The 20,269-nt window shown below is 46.7% G+C and overlaps 1 pseudogene; it reads right to left on the bottom strand.

The window, feature by feature from the left end:
* Nucleotides 1-13,138: 13,138 nt before the first annotated feature.
* On the bottom strand, nucleotides 13,139-14,532 carry LOC146759815 (olfactory receptor 14J1-like; annotated as a pseudogene).
* Nucleotides 14,533-20,269: the final 5,737 nt, after the last annotated feature.

The raw sequence follows: 20,269 nt of genomic DNA, 5'->3' as shown, positions 1-20,269 counted from the left end.
TGCGGAACTTCCTATGCTGAAGTTTCAGCCCGTTACTCTTAGTCCTGTCCCCACGCACTACTGAAAAGAGACCAAACTCACTACTATGGCTCCCACACTTCAGGTATTTATAAACCTGGATCAAGTCCCCTCTCAGCCTTCTTTTTTCAAGGCTAAACAGACCCAGTTCACTTAGTCTCTCCTCATAGGGGAGATGCTCCAGGCCCTTCACCATCTTTGTGGCCCTCCGCTAAACTCTTTCCAAGAGATCCCTGTCTTTTTTGTACTGGGGAGTCCAGAAATGGACACAGTATTCCAGATGAGGCCTCACCAGGGCAGAGTAGAGGGGGAGGATCACCTCTTTCGACCTGCTGGACACGCTCTTTTTAATGCACCCCAGGATGCCATTGGCTTTTTTGGCTACAAGGGCACACTGCTGGCTCATGGTCAATCTGTCATCCACCAGGACGCCCAGGTCCCTCTCAGCAGAGCTCCTCTCCAGCAGCTCATCCCCCAGCCTGTACTGGTGCATGCAATTATTTCTACCCAGGTGCAAGGCTCTACACTTGCTTTTGTTAAACCTCATCCGGTTTCTTACTGCCCAGCTCTCCAGCCTGTCCAGGTCTCGCTGAATGGCAGCACAGCCTTCAGGTGTGTCAGCCAATCCTCCCAACTTCGTGTCATCAGCAAACTTGCTGAGGGTGGTCATTGATGAAGATGTTGAACAAGACCGGACCCAGCACAGACCCCTGGGGGACGCCGCTAGTTACAGCCCTGCAGCCAGACACTGCACCACCAACGACAACCCTCTGTACTCTGCCAGTCAGCCAATTCTCAACCCACTTCACTGTCCACTCACCTATCCCATACTTCCTCAACTTTGGTATAAGTATGTCATGGGAGACTGTATCAGTTATAGAGGTTATAGAGTTCAATTCCTGTAGTCAATTTGGCGGCCCAGGTGGGACCAGCTCTGTTCGCTGCAGGACCAGCTGAGAGGGAGACACTTTTGGCGCACCCTGAGATTTCTCTGAAGGACTCCCTTCCTCACCTGATCACTGCAGGGACAGACAAGGACCACCCATAGGTGGACCAGGTATGTGTATGGTAAGTGGAGCCCATATGTCTTGAGGAGACATCCTACACAGTTTACAGCCATACGTGCTGCTCCCAGGGAGGTGAGCTCATGGCTTTGGTTGCCAGCTGGGGTAGGAAGACTCTTTGGGTGAGTTCCTATGAAAGGGAACTGTATGTCATATGAATGGAAACAAGAACAAATACTCTCTCCTATGTGGTTGGCAATAGGAGGGACCTAGGTTGGTGTCTCCTACGGGTATGGGATATAGTGGATAGCCTGTCAAATGGTAGCCTGGGTTCTCCAAGGTGTAATCATGGGGCTTATAGGTTGTATGTTCAATATTATCATCTGCTTTAAGTGTTTGGTACCGTGTGTCAAGCCGACTCTCGGAAAAACATTAACGTTTGCAACTGGTCGACCAGAGTATGAGTGTTATTAAGATTCCAGCTAGAAAACGTTGTCAGCATTGTGTAGTATGAATAAACCATGGTTTTTGATCTAAATGTCAGAGTGAGTGTGGTGTGAGTGAGACACAGAACAGCTGCAGGGTGAGTGCCGAGTCCCGACCCGTGTTTCCTTCCTCCTGTGAGGGAAATGGCCAGACACGGACAAAGTGAAAGACTGTGTTGTCTGTCCACTCATATGTACTTTCTGCTTGTATGTAAGAAGACAGGAGTTTGTACTCTGTAGATTAGTAAGATTGTCCTGAGGAGAGGTGTACATTCCACTTGACCAATGAATGTCAACCCATTTATGTAATACTATGTACTGCTTGCGAGGAAGTGTGTGAGGGAGGTGGTTCAATCAGTGCTGGTTCTGTGGCACAGTGTTTATAACTGAAGAATACAGACTGTATTAAGGGAGTTTATGTGCACTGAAGAACTGTACTGTTTGACAAACTGTTTTGATGGTATAAGAAAGTGTAATTGTTAATGATATATGAAAGTGTACTTGAGGGAATGTGGAAGTGTATCTGAGCATAGAAACAGAGGAAGCATTTACAGAGGAAAAAGGGTTAAAGCAAGTTTACCTGCACTGACGTGAGAGCAACACCCTGCACCGCTGCCCTCTGAGCTGAGCAGAGCAGAGCAGAGACACAGTCCCCATGTATCAGGTAGTGTTATTCTGCTTACCAAATGAATGAGTTCACTACAGAAGAGGTAAATCTTCCCCTCTGCTCCATCTGTGGCATACTCTGGAGTTCAAGGCATTGCAAAGCTATGGCACATCTACTTTCTTTCAATGATGACACCTTAGTGTGCTCTGGGCTCTCATTTCAATTGCATCTATAGAAGTCTAGGGTCATACCAGCTGACAGGAAGCTGGCAAATGTTGTCTCATTGTAAGGAAGAGCAAGAAAGATGACACGGGCAATTATGGACCTGCCAGTCCAGAGCCTGGTAAAATTATGGAGAAAATGATGGTGGGAGTTATGGAAAAACAGCTGAAGGACAATTCTGTCATTGGCTGCAGCCAACACAAGTTTGTGAGGCAAAGGTCCTGTTTAATTTAAGCTCATTCTGTGACACAGTTATCCGTTTAGTTGACCAAGGGAAGCCAGTTGATGTAATCCTTGAGGATTTCAGTGGAGATTTTGACACTGTTTCTCACAACAACCTTCTGGACAGAATGTTCTGCATATGGCTAGACAGAAACACAATGTGGTGGGTGAGCAGTTGGCCAGTAGGTCAGTCCCAATGGATTATAGTCAGTGGGTTCCATCAGGCTGGTAGATGATCACTGTCGGGGTCCCCAGGGTTCCATTTGGGGGCCACTTTCCTTTCGTGTTTATGCAGATGACTTGAATGCAGGACTAGAAGATGTTCTGAGCAAGTTTGCTGATAAGACCAGATGAGGAGGTGCTGTTGCCTCCACTGAGGGTGGAGAGGACTTGCACAGAGATATGTGGACAAGTCAGAGAAGTGGGTACCAGTTGGTACTAAGCACCAAGTGCATAAAGTATAACAAGAACAAGTGCCTGATTGTGCACCTGGGTAGGGGCAATGCAGGACATACACACTGACTGGATATGGGACACTGGAGAGGAGTCTGAGTGGAAAGGATTGGGGTGCTGGTCAGCATCACACTGAATGTGAGTCAGCAGTGTGCCAAGGCAGCCAGGAAAGCCAACAGTCCCCTGGAGTGCATGAAGCAACATATTGCCAGCTGGGTGAGGGAAAGGATCGTCCCTCTCTGCTCTGCATTGCTACTGCCTCACTAGCAGCACTAGGTGCACTTCTGGGCACCGCAGAACATAAAGGACATCAAACTCTGGGAGAATGTGCAAAGGAGGGCACTGGAACTGAGAGATGTGAAATTCAGAGTTTCACAGGGATTGACTGCTTGTTCACACTGGGCCCTTCTCACATCCCTTCTCACATCCTGCAATGAAACATAGGTCTCATATGGGACATGATACTCACAGCGTCCTTGCACCACATGTAGAGCCTGGGATCTTCTGTCCCCATGTCTTTCATTTAACATCATACAGACCTCCAACCCATTGCCCCAGGAAATGCCCGGAGCCAACATGAGATACAGGACCTCTCTACCACTGGTCTTGTAATCAGGGCTTGACCTGTCTGCTTCGTAAGGCAAAGGAGAGGTTTCTTAGCATGCCAGTGCCTTTGCCTGCCTGTAGTCATGGCTTCCAGTTATCTTCTCTAACAAGTCCCTTGGGAAGCTTGCTTGTTAATGTTCCTCAGTGGGTCCATTAATACTCCAAGAAACTTCACTGTTACTTCTGACTTTGTCTTGTTGAGCACTTTGTGCAAACTTCTCTCTGCACTGGAGGCTGATGAACTCAGCATCAAATGCACCCTGGGACCATTATAACCTAAAGAATCTCCTGTGCCTTATGCCATCTTGTTATCTTCTTCAGGTTATCAGAACTTGTTCAGCAAAAAGGAGGGATATCTGGAGAGAGCTTAAAGAGAAAGAATCCATTATAAATTTATTGTCTCTTTATTTATAGCTGGGTTTAAAGCAGCACTGTGCAACTGATACCAATCCAGGATGTCCCAATGAGTTCTGTACTGTTACTGTGTTGACAAAGGTCCTTCTCAACCTCCCCACACAATTTCTGCTCACAATGGACTTATGGGACTTGCATCACTTTTCTTCACATCACTCTTCTCCTCTGCATTCATCCGCTCAGTGTTAAAACTGCTTTGCACCAACTCCCACTGGCTTTCCTCAGAGAACCAGCTGCACATGGAAAAGGAAAGATTTCTCTTTTTTATCTGGCCAGCAAATGGAAGGAAAGGTGATGCAATTGAATGAACAGTAAAACACAGTGATCAACTGCATGCCATGTTCAAGCGGCATCTATTGAAGTTTGTATTTCATATGGAATATTTTTAAAAGAAATGATTTAGACTGAGGTAGCATAGGATAGATTGAATCACAGTGAAGGAGTTGACAACAGAGGCCATCAGACTCTGGGAGATGGAGCAAATTCCAGTAATCTCCCTGGGGTAGATAAGCCAGGTAGTTGAGAGGTATCAACTTAAAACTGAACAGGACTTGTGAGTATTTCACACATTGAGAATGCTTAACACATTCTCATTTATTTATATCTTTGTCTTCAACTCATATTTTTAACTTTTACTGACATTAATGAACATCTTTTAGACATTGTGCTTTAAAAAAATTAAAAAGAAAGACAATGAGAAAAAGAAGCAAAAGAAGGAAAAGAAAAAAGAAGATAAAGAAAAATAAAAAAAAAGTAAAAGAAACAGAAAAAAAAGAAAAAGAGAAAGGAAGAGGAAAAGGAAAAAGAAAGAGAAAGAGAAAAAGAAAAGGAAAAAGAAAAAGAAAGGGAAAAATAGAAAGAGAAAGAGAGAAAGAAAGAGAAAAAGAAAAGATAGGAAGGGATAGATAGAATTATGGTGAAGGATTTGACAACACAGTCAATCAGACTTTGGAGAGACAGAGCAAATTCAAGTAATCTCCTTGAAAGTCAGAAATCAGACAGATAATTGGGAGGTATCTGACTGAACAAGGATGGGGAAATATGGCAGGCAGTGGGAGGAGCGTGAGTCCAAATGGTCTGCTGAAAACATGCCCTTAACCACGGCCATTTATTCAGGACAGCTCCAGACACCTGAAAAATGAGGGACATCAAATAGGCAGCAGGGAAGAGCAGCGGCAGACACCAGGCTTTAGTCGCAGGGCAATGGCAATGGCACCACTGTCTGTGTCTCTGTACCTGAAGGCATTTGAATTATAGGGAAAAAAAAAAAAAAACAAAGAAAAAAAAAGACACAAAATACCTACAAATTATCATATTTACAACTAAAAATGGATCAAGACTCATGAGAATTTCTCATGATAAAAAGGCTTAACACATTTTCATTGATTTCTTTGTCTTCGATTCTTTGTTTCAGTTTTATTGACATGTATGTTCATCTTTTAATCTTACAGCCTCAAAACAAACAAACAAACAAACAAACAAATAAAAAAAATTAGATCAATTTGTCTTTTGCACGTGGCCTGATGCCCCTCTCACCTTCACAATTCCCACTAGACCTTCATTGCCAGAGAGTATGAGATCCAGCAGAGCACCTCTCCTCTTTGGTTCCTCCACTGCTTGGTCAAGAAGCTGCCATCTGTGCTCTCCATGGATCTGCTGGATGCCACATGCCCTGCTGTGCTGTCCCTGCTGCAGATAATGGAGTGAAAAAGGCTCCCAAATAGGACAATGGCCTGACAACATGAGTACTCCCATGTGTTTGCAGAGGGCACTTTCTACTTGCTCTCCCTGATCAGGAAGACAGGAACAGACACTGTTGGTCTCCTCTGTTTGCCATTTCCATTAGCTCTGACCTGTCTGCTCTTCCATCCCCAGGCAGAGCTCTGTGCACTCTCACAGAGGACAGTCGCCCTTCCTTGTCTCCTCGCCAACCCATCATAAAGAATCTGTATCCCCCTTGTGCTACAGTGCAGTTGTGGAAGCCATTAAACTGTGCCACTGTGGTCCAAACAAGAGCTCAGGAGGCATGTAACTCTACAAAGATTTCTAGCTCCTCAAGTCTTGTTGTTCTCATTAGTGCAATAATACAGAAGTAAACATACTCATTGGAAAGCATCACTGGACAGAGCCTGACTGGATAGCTCATCTATGGTATTACTGTGAAGAAGGTGGCACACAGGCTTTAGATCCATCGTGGGTCTTGAAGTTGACACAGCAGCACAGACACATCATGGGCATGGCTTTCCTGAAGGCCCTGTGCTACATTTACAGCTGCATGTGAGCGTGTGGGAGAGCCCAGAGACACTAGGCTGCTTCTGAAGCCATTCACTTGAGAGCCTACTGAAAACTGAGGTTATATCTGTTGAAGAATAAAGATGTATGTTATCTTTGTATTGCCTTAAGCTCCAGAATATGCCTCAGATGGAGAATAGAGAAAGATCTGGCTCTTCTTTTGTGAGCTCATCCATTTAGTCAGCTGTGTAACTCTGCATTCTCAGTGGAGGTGGAGACAAAGGCACCATGAAGTGCCCTAAACGCTGGGGTCTGTTGTCATTCAGGATGGTCGATAATACCTCTGTTCCCTCTCTGCTCCGCAGCTGATGCCCAGGAAGGAGGTGTCTGTCTCAGGGATTTACCACACAGTTTATAAGCACTGGAACACATCCAGGAGCAGCCCAGGCACCTTGGGCATCACCCAGAGTCTGTGTGTGAGCAACTGCCTCCCTGCTGAAGGACCGAGGACTCAGAGCAGGAGCTCACATGCAGGCAACTCCTTGTGCACTTCTGAACTGAACCAGAGGAATCCTAATGATACTGTGTGTCCATGGGGAGTTGAATCCCATTTCAGCCCCAGGGTTTCCCATTAGGGATGAGACTCCTGCACTGCCTCAGTTAAATCACTGCCCTGCACAGGGGAAGTCCACCTCACTCTGTCCTTTCCTGTATGTCCATTTTGTTTCATCACAGGATCTCAGTTATCAGGTCTGGAATCAGTCACTGACCACTGTACATTTGGTGTTTAATTCATCAGATTTCAAAGTACAATCATGATGTGGCTGTTTTTCAGGATCTGTTGGCCAAGAGGACACAGGGACATCTCAGGGGAGACGAGTGGGAAGGATAAAGTATGACATCCTCTGCTGCTGAGCTGGGCCGGGCTCCTGGGACACAGGGAGCTCATACAAGTGGGCAGTGCTGCAGACAGACAGTTGTGCCCAGGAGCAGCTCTGGTGCACAGCACAGCCTGCAGGTGACAGAAGGAGAGGAGAGAAAGGGGAGAGAGCTTACAGGATGTGTACTGTGTGAGCAGGCTGTGAGCACACAGCAGGAACATTGCTCACAGACCATGAAAAGGTAAGTCTCACTGCTGACCATGCAGCTGCTTTTCATAGAGGGTTAACCAAACCAGGGACATCCCGTAGAAGATCTTGCTGCAGGCACTGCATGTTTCTTTACTGTGGAAAAAGCCTTCTGCTCCACCCGAGGGCTTCCATACTGCAGTGTCAGAGCACAGCCATGAGTGTCTGCACTCAGCCTGCCCGGGGAGCTGCCCAGGGCGCTGCGGGGAGACGTGTGGGGGGAAGGAGCCCCCCGGCAGGGCTTGTGCTGCCACAGCTGCTGCCTGGGGCAGGGGATCACAGCTCCACTGCACTACTGAATGTTTGTGAAGGCCCTTTGCAAGAGGAGTGCCAAGGCAAGGGATTTTCCATATCTTGATCTGAGCGAAGGCAGAAAGGACTGGAGGTGGAAATCTAATAGAGGCTGTAAAATTTAAAACACAGCTATGTTACTCCCAAATATTTCTTTAATCAATTGCTTGTTTTGTGAACAGCCAAACAGGTTGTGCTTTCAGCCTCTCGTTTCTAAAAGGAAAGAATCAGTTCATGTTTTTCTTGTTTTCTGCAGACTTGAATAGTGCACTTATCCTGCAAACAGGCATATTTGACTAAAACATATTGAAGTGCAAAGAGGCTGGGGTTGGGGGCACTAAGAACAGTTGGAGTGAAGATATGAGACATGTAAAGAGTTACCAAGAGGAAAATATTCAGGAGTCTGGGATATGATTATGAAATGAGAAAAAGTAAGAGCTCCTTAATCTTCTATTTCTTTAGGGATGGTGAAGCTCATGAATATAAATTCAAGTTATGGAGTTAAATGAAAATTACCCAAAGGTAAATGAAAACATTTCACAGTACAGCGGGAGGAGTGTCTCTGAGAATTGCCTGGACTTGTCATTATCTTCTGCACTCTGAGTAGGACTCCAAGCCCAACAACAGCAGATGCCCAACAGCAGCTCCATCAGCGAGTTCCTCCTGCTGCCGTTGGCAGACACGCGGCAGCTGCAGCTCCTGCACTTCTGGCTCTTCCTGGGCATCTACCTGGCTGCCCTCCTGGGCAACGGCCTCATCAGCACAGCCGTAGCCTGCGACCGCCGCCTGCACACCCCCATGTACTTCTTCCTCCTCAACCTGGCCCTCCTCGACCTGGGCTGCATCTCCACCACTCTCCCCAAAGCCATGGCCAACGCCCTCTGGGACACCAGGGCCATCTCCTACACAGGATGTGCTGCACAGCTCTTTTTCTTCTCCTTCTTCCTCTCAGCAGAGTATTCCCTTCTCACCGTCATGTCCTATGACCGCTACATTGCCATCTGCAAGCCCCTGCACTACGGGACCTTGATGGACAGCAGAGCTTGTGCCACCATGGCAGCAGCTGCCTGGGGCACTGGGGTTCTCTTTTCCCTGCTGCACACTGCCAGTACGTTTTCACTGCCTCTCTGCCAAGGCAATGTTGTCAACCAGTTTTTCTGTGAAATCCCCCAGATCCTCAAGCTCTCCTGCTCAGAATCAAATCTCAGGGAAGTTGTGTTCCTCAATTTTAGTATCGGTTTAGTTTTTGGGTGCTTTGTTTTCATATTTGTGTCCTATGTGCAAATCTTCATGGTCGTGCTGCGGATGCCCTCTGAGCAGGGAAGGCACAAAGCCTTCTCCACGTGCCTCCCTCACCTGGCTGTGGTCTCCCTACTTACCATCACTGGGTTTTATGCCTACCTGAAGCCACCCTCTGTCTCCTCTCCATCCATGGACCTGATGGTGGCAGTTCTGTACTCAGCTGTGCCACCAGCAGTAAACCCCCTCATCTACAGCATGAGGAACAGGGAGGTCAAGGATGCTGTGAGGAAAGTGATTACTAGATGTTTTTCAAATGCAGTGAATTGCCTGTCTTTTGGAATTTATGACTTGTAATGCAGCTTTTTACAGAATCGCTCTCTCTCTCATTGTTTGTTTGTTTCATGCCACTTAGTATGTGTAATTTATTCTGCTTATTATGATGTTTTTAAATACTGTAATGTTTTTCACTAAAACCTCATTATTAAAACCAATTCTTATTCAGCCTTTACCTTTGTATTGTAGCCCAAATACACTGTGCATAATGAACCAGGCTCTCTGTGAACCTTAAAAGAATAAAGGACGTGCAGTTACTCTGTCTGTCCTCCTTCTTGTCAGACATTTCTGGAGCTGTTGGGGTCGGATGTTCTCAGAAACCCACAATCCAGCAGGAAGCGCACAGCTATTCATCAAATTGTGTGTTGACTTCAGCCTGCAACAGTTTCCAGCTGGTCCCTTGCCCAGTGTTCCCCATAACGCTGACAATGGAGTTTCAAAATATTCTTTTCTCATCTGACCTGACATCCTGCTTACCCAAGCCCCTCTGTAATAGTTGAGCCTTAGATTGTCCCCTTGTTCAAACTCAATCCCCCTTTTCTTAGACTTTGCAAATACTTTTGCTAGATTACTACATTCTGGGAAAGGGAAGATTTCAAATAACTTCCGCTCTCCACTTTCTGTCTTAGCTTGTGCTTTTTCTATTCTTCACAGCTATTCCCACTGGTTTTACACTGCCGTAATGCACACCTCATTTCAACATACATTAAAACAAGCAAGATGACTGCAGTAATACAAAGCAACAAAGAGCTGCTTCAGCCATGCAAACTGTGGTAGCCAAGCAGTGAGTTTTTCACACAATTTGGTAAATCCAAATAAAGTATCATCTATCGATACTTGATGAAGTAGTTTAGTATGTTCCCATATTGCCTGGAGACCAGATTCTCTCTTCTGTTGTTTTAAGAGATGTAGTTAATCCAGTCCACATTGTTGTTAATTGTCACCCACCAGAACAGTGATTCAAACCCTGCAGCAATTGGATTTCTTGCCTTAAATTTATCACAGAAACCTCTGAGCATTCCCATCAAATCTATATCTATATACAGCATTATCAAATGAGAACCCTAAGCTCCTTTTGTTCCTTCTGGGGGTGTGTGACATCCCCTTCGTGAATGCCAGGGTGAATGGTAGAGCTCGTTGAGCAAGCACACAGGTACCTCCCCAGTAAGATGGGAGAGTGGACTGTAAGATCTTCCCACAGGCCGCAACAGCACCAGAGATCTGCTCTACAGATTCCCAATCTCAAATAGTTTCCTGCTGAATCTTCCATGACATTCAAGGTCTCACTGCATAGGGAGATATTCCCTGTAGTCCTGGTAGCTCTTACACCCTGTCTTGAGAGGCAAACTGTATGGTTACCCAAGGCCATGGGGAATGCAGGAGGGGTTTTGGCATCCACCTCAGGCATTGGAGAGAGCAGTAAAGATAGCGATTTACAGGCTCTGTTTCCCTAAGCGGCTTTCTCCTGATACAGGAGACAAATGGTGGCAGATGAGCAGAAGGTGGATTGCCAAATGGTTTAAGACCCCATCACTTGTGCATGGAACCCACTCTATATTGTACTGGTCAGGACAACAGGGGGAGATGTCTGGGGGAGATGAGCTGTGCAAAAGGAGGTGAGCTTGAACATAGAGCTGCATCTCCCATGGGAATGGTTCCATGGCAGGCTGGGAGCAGGGTGTGGTGGGCGGCACATTGCTGAGTGGCTGCTGACAGAGTACTGCACTGAGATGGGGGCACCTGATGTCTCCTTTCTTGTCAGGAAGAACTAAAAACTCATTGGGGAATGCATTCTGTCCATCTGGCGTAATAGGAAAGTGCAGCATTGTCACATCCACAGGCGGCAGGACACCAGCATCCACAGTTTCTTTCTGACTGACAGCTGAGAATTTGACAGCCTCTACGACCTCATCACCCACCACCGGGAGACGCTGCTGTCATACAACAAACTTGAGATGAGGCTGACAGAGCCGGTGCCTCAGTCCAACCCTTGCAGCAACACAGTCTGGGTGCCATGGGATGGTACAAGAGGGACCATGCCAATTCCCCTGATGATTTTGTAAGCGGTGTATAGGGATATGCTACCAATGGATATAAATCCTCCACAATTCTGTTGATAACCCTTGAATCTTGTAGTATCTGGTAGTTCCTGTACATTTTTCTAATCATGAGGATGGGTGAGTTGTATTTTTGACTCACTCCACCAACATCCAGAGTTTCTGAAAATGATCAATTATTGGCTGGATTTCTTTCCTGTCTTTGAATATGAGGAAGAACTGTTTAATCCAAACTGGCTGAGCTCCCTGCTTTATTCTGAATGCCATTGGTGCTGCAGCCTTAGCCCTTCCTTGAGTTTGCACAACAAACACCCCAGGGTGAACATGATCACTTACTTCATCTGAAATCCCAGTCCCTGCAGGGGTAGTGATCAGTGCAAAACTAAGCAGTTCTATTAACTGTTCTTCTTTTACTTCAGACTCCAGTTTTCCTTTAGACTTTATTTCAACTTCCATTTTTTCTAGTAATTCTTGCCCTAGCAAAGGCTTTGGTGAATGTGGCATCTACAAACCTTTGTGTATTCCTACCTGTTTACCTAGAATAAATTGTAAATTCTTAAGAAAGCAAGACTTTTCACTTTGGGGCAATAGTTTCTGCTGCTGTTAAAAAGCCATTTATGCATAGTAAGAAGCACCCATATCCACCAGGAAATAAACCACCTTATCCTGCTTCCCTAGCTACAATTTCACCAGTGGATCTGCTAGGGTAAACTTTGAAATCAGAGAAGGTTCCCTCTCACTTAGCTTGGTAGGATTTCTCCACCAGTGTCCCACTGCAGTTTGCACACTGCTTTCGTTCCAGTTGGGCAGAGAAATCTTGGGGTGAGCCGAAAGTGTTCCCCCTCTCAGCTGATCCAGCAGCCGAACAGAGCAGGTCCCATCTGGGTCACCAAACTGACTTGTGGAATCAAACTCTGAAACCCAGAGTTAGGTTATAAAGCAGGGATGTGTTTATTCAGAGCAGGGTACAAAGGGGAATCACTCCTCCTGTCTTGCACACAAGCATGCAGAATCATTATATATTTCAAAACCAAGCTCATACATATTCAACAAATCTACAGGAACTCATCTACATATTCATAGGCAGTAGATGCATGTTTTTGCTACATGTTCTGCAGTTGCTCCATGCTCTGGACAGCTCCCGCTGTCACTCCACCCCTCATAATGAGCTCTGCAGTCACTCCTGCTACAGGTCCTGTAGCTGTTCCAAGTATTGTGATAAGGAAATGAAACAAATTCCTCCAAAGGGAGGTGAACTGTGCCAGGAGGTTCAGCCCTGTGGTCACTCCAACCCCTCCAAAGAGCCCAATGGCTGCTCCAATTCAGTCACAGGTCCTGTGGTGATTGCAGCTTTGGCAATGAGCTCTGCACTTGTTCCAGTTCCTGCAATACCCCGACAGCTGCTTAAGCTCCTACAGTGAACCCTGTGGCTGTTAAAACCCCTGCAACAAGTCCTGGACTTGCAAACAGCTTTGCATACGTATTATTATCTGTGCATATATGTTTGCTAATTCATATGTTGTATATATGAGAAAATATTCTAAATATATTATGTATATATAAATACATTTGTCATAATTATTATCATTTTCTTTTTATCTCAACCCATAAACTTTAAACCACAGCACTGCCCTGAGTCCCTTACAGATCTCCTTGGGACTCTTCAATCTGACCTAGTCACACAGTAAAGAGCACCAAAACATCTCGAAGCATTTTCAGGGAGCAGCTCCTGAAATATATTCCTTACACCAGCATTGGAAGAGGCCTCCAGTTCTCTGGTCCTTCTCTGAAGGGGCCCTGTTGTTATGGCAGTACCAGCAAGGAGACCAGCTCTGACACAGTCGTTCGTATTGCTGGCTACTGACTGCAGCCCCGGAGTGCTGCTGTAGAGACAACTGGACTGTTTTGAGATACATAGGACCTTCAGGCCTGCACAAATGAGAGGACTTCAGAGCATTGTGGTAGTGTAAATAGAGCAGGATTTAAAAGAGCACTATGTTCTGCTGTCTGCGGCTGTACCTCCCTAAGACCCAAACAAGGTAGCAAGAGAGAAGGGCTAAGGAATAGTAAATTTTGAAAGCTTTTTAGGTATCTTTTAACCTATTCAGGAGATCTGTTTACATGAGCTCTTGGAGTGAGAAAAAAGAAAGTGGGTAGGAAAGAAGTGAAATAATTTGCAAATTTTTTTTCCTACAGATTGCTGTACCATTCACAATCAAACAATGATGTATCAATAAAACATAAAGAACCATCACTGGGAACTATGTGAGGAAGATGTGCACATTATTGAAGCTGGAATAGTGCTTATTGCAACACCTTCCAGAGAGCCTGCTTGATCTCTCTGTTCCTCATACTGTAGATAAGAGGGTTCAGTGATGAAGGCACTACTGAGTACAAAAGTGCCACCACCAGGTCCATGGATGGGGAGGAGATGGAGGGGGGCTTCAGGTAGGAAAAAATGCCAGTGCTGACAAATAAGGAGACCACAGCCAGGTGAGGGAGGCACGTGGAGAAGGCTTTGTGCCGTCCCTGCTCAGAGGGCATCCTCAGCACAGTAATGAAGATCTGCACATAGGACACCACTATGAAAACAAAGCATCCAAAGACTAAACTGGCACTAAAAATGAGAAACACAACTTCCATGAGATTTGATTCTGAGCAGGAGAGCTTGAGGATCTGGGGGATTTCACAGAAAAACTGATTCACAACATTCCCATGGCAGAGAGGCAGTGAAAACGTACTGGCAGTGTGCAGCAGGGAATTGAGAACCCCAGTGCCCCAGGCAGCTGCTGCCATGGTGGCACAAGCTCTGCTGTCCATCAAGGTCCCGTAGTGCAGGGGCTTGCAGATGGCAACGTAGCGGTCATAGGACATGATGGTGAGAAGGGACAACTCTGCTGAGAGGAAGAAGAGAAAGAAAAAGACCTGTGCAGCACATCCTGTGTAGGAGATGGCCCTGGTGTCCCAGAGGGCGTTGGCCATGGCTTTGGGGAGAGTGGTGGAGATGCAGCCCAGGTCGAGGAGGGCCAGGTTGAGGAGGAAGAAGTACATGGGGGTGTGCAGGCGGCGGTCGCAGGCTACGGCTGTGCTGATGAGGCCGTTGCCCAGGAGGGCAGCCAGGTAGATGCCCAGGAAGAGCCAGAAGTGCAGGAGCTGCAGCGGCCGCGTGTCTGCCAACGGCAGCAGGAGGAACTCGCTGATGGAGCTGCTGTTGGGCATCTGCTGTTGTTGGGCTTGGAGTCCTGTTCAGAGTGCAGAAGATAATGACAAGTCCAGACCATTCTCAGACACACTCTTCCTGCTATACTATGAAATGTTTTTATTCTCTTACAACTGTGTACATTTAGCACCATTACTTGCATTCAATTTCATGTATTTCAGCATTCCTTAAGCAGAAGCAGCATATGGAGCTCTAACCTTCCTTTTATTTTCTTATGCCTTCTCCCTGGATATTTTCATCTGTTTCATGTCTCATATCTTTACCCCAAGTGCTCTTAGAGCCCTTTACCCCAGCTTCTGTGGCATTCAGTTTCAGTTAGAAAATGCTGCCTGTTTGTAGGATAAGTGAATTATTCACGCCTACAGAAAATGATGATAATTCCATCTTTCGAGAAAGGGGAGACTGAAAGCACATCATGTGTGAGTGTTCACAAAACAAGCAATTGATTGACGAAAAATTCTCAGAACTCTTATTGCCCCTTTTAGATTTCTGACTCCAAACCTCTTTGCCTCAGAACAGGAAATGGAAACCCCCTGCCTTGGCTCTCCTCTTGCAAAGTGCCCTCACAAACATCCTGTTGTGCAGTGGAGCTGTGATCCCCTGCCCCAGGCAGCAGCTGTGGCAGCACAAGCCCTGCTGGGGGGCTCCTTCCCCCACCCGTCTCCCCGCAGCGCCCTGGGCAGCTCCCCGGGCAGGCTGAGTGCTGAGCCTGGCAGGCGGCAGAGTCCCATACCCGGCACACAGCCCCTGGGGCACAGCAGGGACCCTGCTCTGCAGGACAGCCCTGGGCACCCGTCTCAGCTGGAGCAGAAAGCTTTTTCCACAGTAAAGAAACATGCAGTGCCTGCAGTCAGATCTCCTATAGGATGTCCCAAATTAAGTTGTCCCTCTATGAAAAGCAGCTCACGGTCTGCAGTGAGACTTACCGTGTCATGGTCTGTGAGCAATGCTCCTGCAGCAAGCTCACAGCCCACTCACACCACACACATCCTGGAAGCTCTCTCCCCTTTCTCTTCTCTTCTTCTGTCACCTGCAGGCTGTGCTGTGCACAAGAGCTGCTCCTGGGCACAGATGTCTCTCTGCAGCTCTGCCCTCATTTATGAGCTCCCTGTGTCCCAGGAGCCTGTCCCAGCTCAGCAACAGATTATGTCATTTTTATCCTTCCCACTCATCTCCCCTGAGATGTCCCTGGGTCCTCATGGCCAATAGCTACTAAAAGACAACAGCATCATGACTGTGAGTTGAAATTCGCTCAATTAACCACCACATGTCCAGTGATCAGTGACTGATTGGAGACATATGGGGAGTGCTCCCATTGATCGTTTGATGAAACAATAAGGGCAACCAGACAAGGAAGGCAAGGTTTGGACTTTCCCTGTGCAGGGCAGTGATCCAGCTGAGGCAGTGCAGGAGTCTCATCCCTTGACAGAAATCCTGGAGATGAAATGGGATTCAGCTCCCTACACACCCACAGGAGCTGGGATTCCTCTGGTTCAGTTCAGAAGTGCACAAGGAGTTGCCTGCATGTGAGCTCCTGCTCTGAGTCCTTGGTCCTTCAGCAGGGAGGCAGTTGCTCACACACAGACACTGGGTGATGCCCAAGGTGCCTGGGCTGCTCCTGATGTGTGCCAGTGCTTGTAAACGATGTGGGAAGTCCCTGAGACAGACAGCTCCTTCCTGGGCATCAGCTGAGGGCCAGACAGGGGATAGCACTGGCTGTCTAATGAATTCACATGCAGCTTCAAAAGCAGCACAGGGCCTTCTGGAAAGCCATGCCCATGGTGTGTCCATGCTGCTACGTCAGCTCCAAGACCAACGATCTGTCAAATGTTTGTGTGCCACCTTCTGCACACTGATACCATAGATGAGCTATCCAGTAAGGCTATGTCCAGTGATGCTTTTCAATTAGGATGTTTACTTCTGTGCTTTTGCACTAATGCAAACACCAACACACAAGAAGCTAGAAATCTTGGTAGAGCTGCAGTCCTGAGCTCCTGTTTGGACCATGGGGACACAGTTTAATGGCTTCCACAACTGCACTGTAGCACAAGGGGGATACCAAGTCTTTAGGATGGATGGGCGAGGAGATAAAGAAGGGCGACTGCCCTCTGTGAGAGTGCACTGAGCTCTGCCTGGGGATGGCAGAGCAGTCAGGTCAGAGCTAATGGAAATGGCCAACAGAGGAGACCAACAGTGTCTGTACCTGGCTTCCTGATCAGGGACAGTCAATGGAAGGAGCCCTCTGCAGACAGATGGGAATCTGATGTTGTCTGTCCCTTGTCCCATTTGGTGGCCTTTGTCACTCCATTATCTGCAGCAGGGACAGCACAGCAGGGCATGTGCCATCCAGCAGATCCATGGAGAGCACAGATGGCAGCTTCTTGACCAAGCAGTGGAGGAACCAAAGAGGAGAGGTGCTCTGCTGGATCTCATACTCACCGGCATTGAAGGACTTGTGGGAACTGTGAAGGTCAAAGGGGCATCAGGCCATGTGCAAGATGCAAATGTATCTCTTTTTATTTATTTATTTATTTTGAGGCTGTAAGCTTAATAGTTGATCATAAATGTCAATAAAACTGAAACAAATAATTGAAAACAAAGATGGAAATCAATGAAAATGTGTTAACCCTTCTCAACATGAAAAATTCCCATGAGTCTTGTTCCATTTTAAGTTGTAAATATGAATCTTTGAGGTGATTTGATGTCTTTTTTTTTTCTTTTATTGAAACTACAATGTTTTCCAGAACTGTGTTCGCTGGACACAAATGTCTTCAGATTCAGAGACACAGACAGTGGTGCCAGTGCCAATGCCCTGTGACTATAGCCCGGTGCCCAGCACTACTCTTCCCTGCTGCCTCTTTGATGTGCCTCATCCTCCAAGTTTTTTCAGCTCTCCTAAAGAAATGGGTTGGAGGTCTGTATGATGTTAAATGAAAGACGTGGGGACAGAAGATCCCAGGCTCTACATGTGGTGCAAGGACGCTGTGATGTTCATGTCCCATGTGAGACCTATGTTTCATTGCAGGATGTGAGAAGGGATGTGAGAAGGGCCCAGTGTGAACAAGCAGTCAATCCCTGTGAAACTCTGAACTTCAGATCTCTCAGTTCCAGTGCCCTCCTTTGCACATTCTCCCAGAGTTTGAAGTCCTTTATGTTCTGCGGTGCCCAGAAGTGCACCTAGTGCTGCTAGTGAGGCAGTAGCAATGCAGAGCAGAGGGATGATCCTTTCCCTCACCCAGCTGGCAATAAGTTGCTTCATGCACTCCAGGGGACTGTTGTCTTTCCTGGCTGCCTTGTCACACTGCTGACTCACATTCAGTGTGATGCTGACCAGCACCCCAATCCTTTCCAGTCAGACTCCTCTCCAGTGTCCCATATCCAGTCAGTGTGTATGTCCAGCGTTGCCCCTACCCAGGTGCACAATCAGGCACTTGTTATACTTTATGCACTTGGTGCTTAGTACCAACTGGTACCCACTTCTCTGACTTGTCCACATCTCTCTGCAAGTCCTCTCCACCCTCAGTGGAGGCAACAGCACCTCCTCATCTGGTCTCATCAGCAAACTTGCTCAGAACGTCTTCTAGTCCTGCATTCAAGTCATCTGCATAAACATGAAAGGAAAGTGGCCCCAAAATGGAACCCTGGGGACCCCGACAGTGACCATCTACCAGCCTGATGGAACCCACTGACTATAATCCTTTGGGACTGACCTACTGGCCAACTGCTCACCCACCACATTGTGTTTCGGTCTAGCCGTATGCAGAACATTCTGTCCAGAAGGTTGTTGTGAGAAACAGTATCAAAATTTCCACTGAAATCCTCAAGGATTACATCAACTGGCTTCCCTTGGTCAACTAAACGGATAACTGTGTCACAGAATGAGCTTAAATTAAACAGGACCTTCGCCTCACAAACTTGTGTTGGCTGCAACCAATGACAGAATTGTCCTTCAGCTGTTTTTCCATAACTCCCACCATCATTTTCTCCATAATTTTACCAGGCTCTGGACTGACAGGTCCATAATTTCCCATGTCATCTTTCTTGCTCTTCCTTACAATGAGACAACATTTGCCAGCTTCCTGTCAGCTGGCATGACCCTAGACTTCTATAGATGCAATTGAAATGAGAGCCCAGAGCACACTAAGGGGTCATCATTGAAAGAAAGTAGATGTGCCATAGCTTTGCAATGCCTTGAACTCCAGAGTATGCCATAGATGGAGCAGAGGGGAAGATTTGCCTCTTCTGTAGTGAACTCATTCATTTGGTAAGCAGAATAACACTACCTGATACACGGGGACTGTGTCTCCACTATTCTCTGCTCAGCTCACAGGGCAGCGGTGCAGGGTGTTGCTCTCATGTCAGTAAAGGTAAACTAGCTTTAACCCTTTTTCCTCTGTAAATGCTTCCTCTGTTTCTATGCTCAGATACACTTCCACATTCCCTCAAGTACACTTTCTTATATAATTAAGAATTACACTTTCTTATACCATCAAAACAGTCCATCAAACAATACAGTTCTTCAGTTCACATAAACTCCTTTAATACAGTCTGTATTCTTCAGCTATAAACACTGTGCCACAGAACCAGCACTGACTGAACCACCTCCCTCACACACTTCCTCACAAGCAGTACATAGTATTACATAAATGGGTTGACACTCATTGGTGGTGGAATGTACACCTCTCCTCAGGACAATCTTACTAATCTACAGAGTACAAACTCCTGTCTTCTTACATACAAGCAGAAAGTACATATGAGTGGACAGACAACACAGTCTTTCACTTTGTCCGTGTCTGGCCATTTCCCTCACAGGAGGAAGGAAACATGGATCGGGACTCGGCACTCACCCTGCAGCTGTTCTGTGTCTCACTCACACCACACTCACTCTGACATTTAGATCAAAAACCATGGTTTATTCATACTACACAATGCTGACAACGTTTTCTAGCTGGAATCTTAATAACACTCATACTCTGGTCGACCAGTTGCAAACGTTAATGTTTTTCCGAGAGTCGGCTTGACACACGGTACCAAACACTTAAAGCAGATGATAATATTGAACATACAACCTATAAGCCCCATGATTACACCTTGGAGAACCCAGGCTACCATTTGACAGGCTATCCACTATATCCCATACCCGTAGGAGAGACCAACCTAGGTCCCTCCTATTGCCAACCACATAGGAGACAGTATTTGTTCTTGTTTCCATTCATATGACATACAGTTCCCTTTCATAGGAACTCACCCAAGGAGTCTTCCTACCCCAGCTGGCAACCAAAGCCATGAGCTCACCTCCCTGGGAGCAGCACGTATGGCTGTAAACTGTGTAGGATGTCTCCTCAAGACATATGGGCTCCACTTACCATACACATACCTGGTCCACCTAGGGGTGGTCCTTGTCTGTCCCTGCAGTGATCAGGTGAGGAAGGGAGTCCTTCAGAGAAATCTCAGGGTGTGCCAAAAGTGTCTCCCTCTCAGCTGGTCCTGCAGCGAACAGAGCTGGTCCCACCTGGGCCGCCAAATTGACTACAGGAATTGAACTCTATAACCTCTATAACTGATACAGTCTCCCATGACATACTTATACCAAAGTTGAGGAAGTATGGGATAGGTGAGTGGACAGTGAAGTGGGCTGAGAACTGGCTGACTGGCAGAGCGCAGAGGGTTGTTGTTGGCGGTGCAGTGTCTGGCTGGAGGGCTGTAATTAGTGGCGTCCCCCAGGGGTCTGTGCTG

This window comes from Coturnix japonica, chromosome 9 (genome assembly GCF_054131305.1).
Source record: "Coturnix japonica strain WE chromosome 9, WE-NBRP24, whole genome shotgun sequence".
Taxonomy (NCBI): domain Eukaryota; kingdom Metazoa; phylum Chordata; class Aves; order Galliformes; family Phasianidae; genus Coturnix; species Coturnix japonica.
This window is presented reverse-complemented; position numbering and strand designations above follow the sequence as displayed.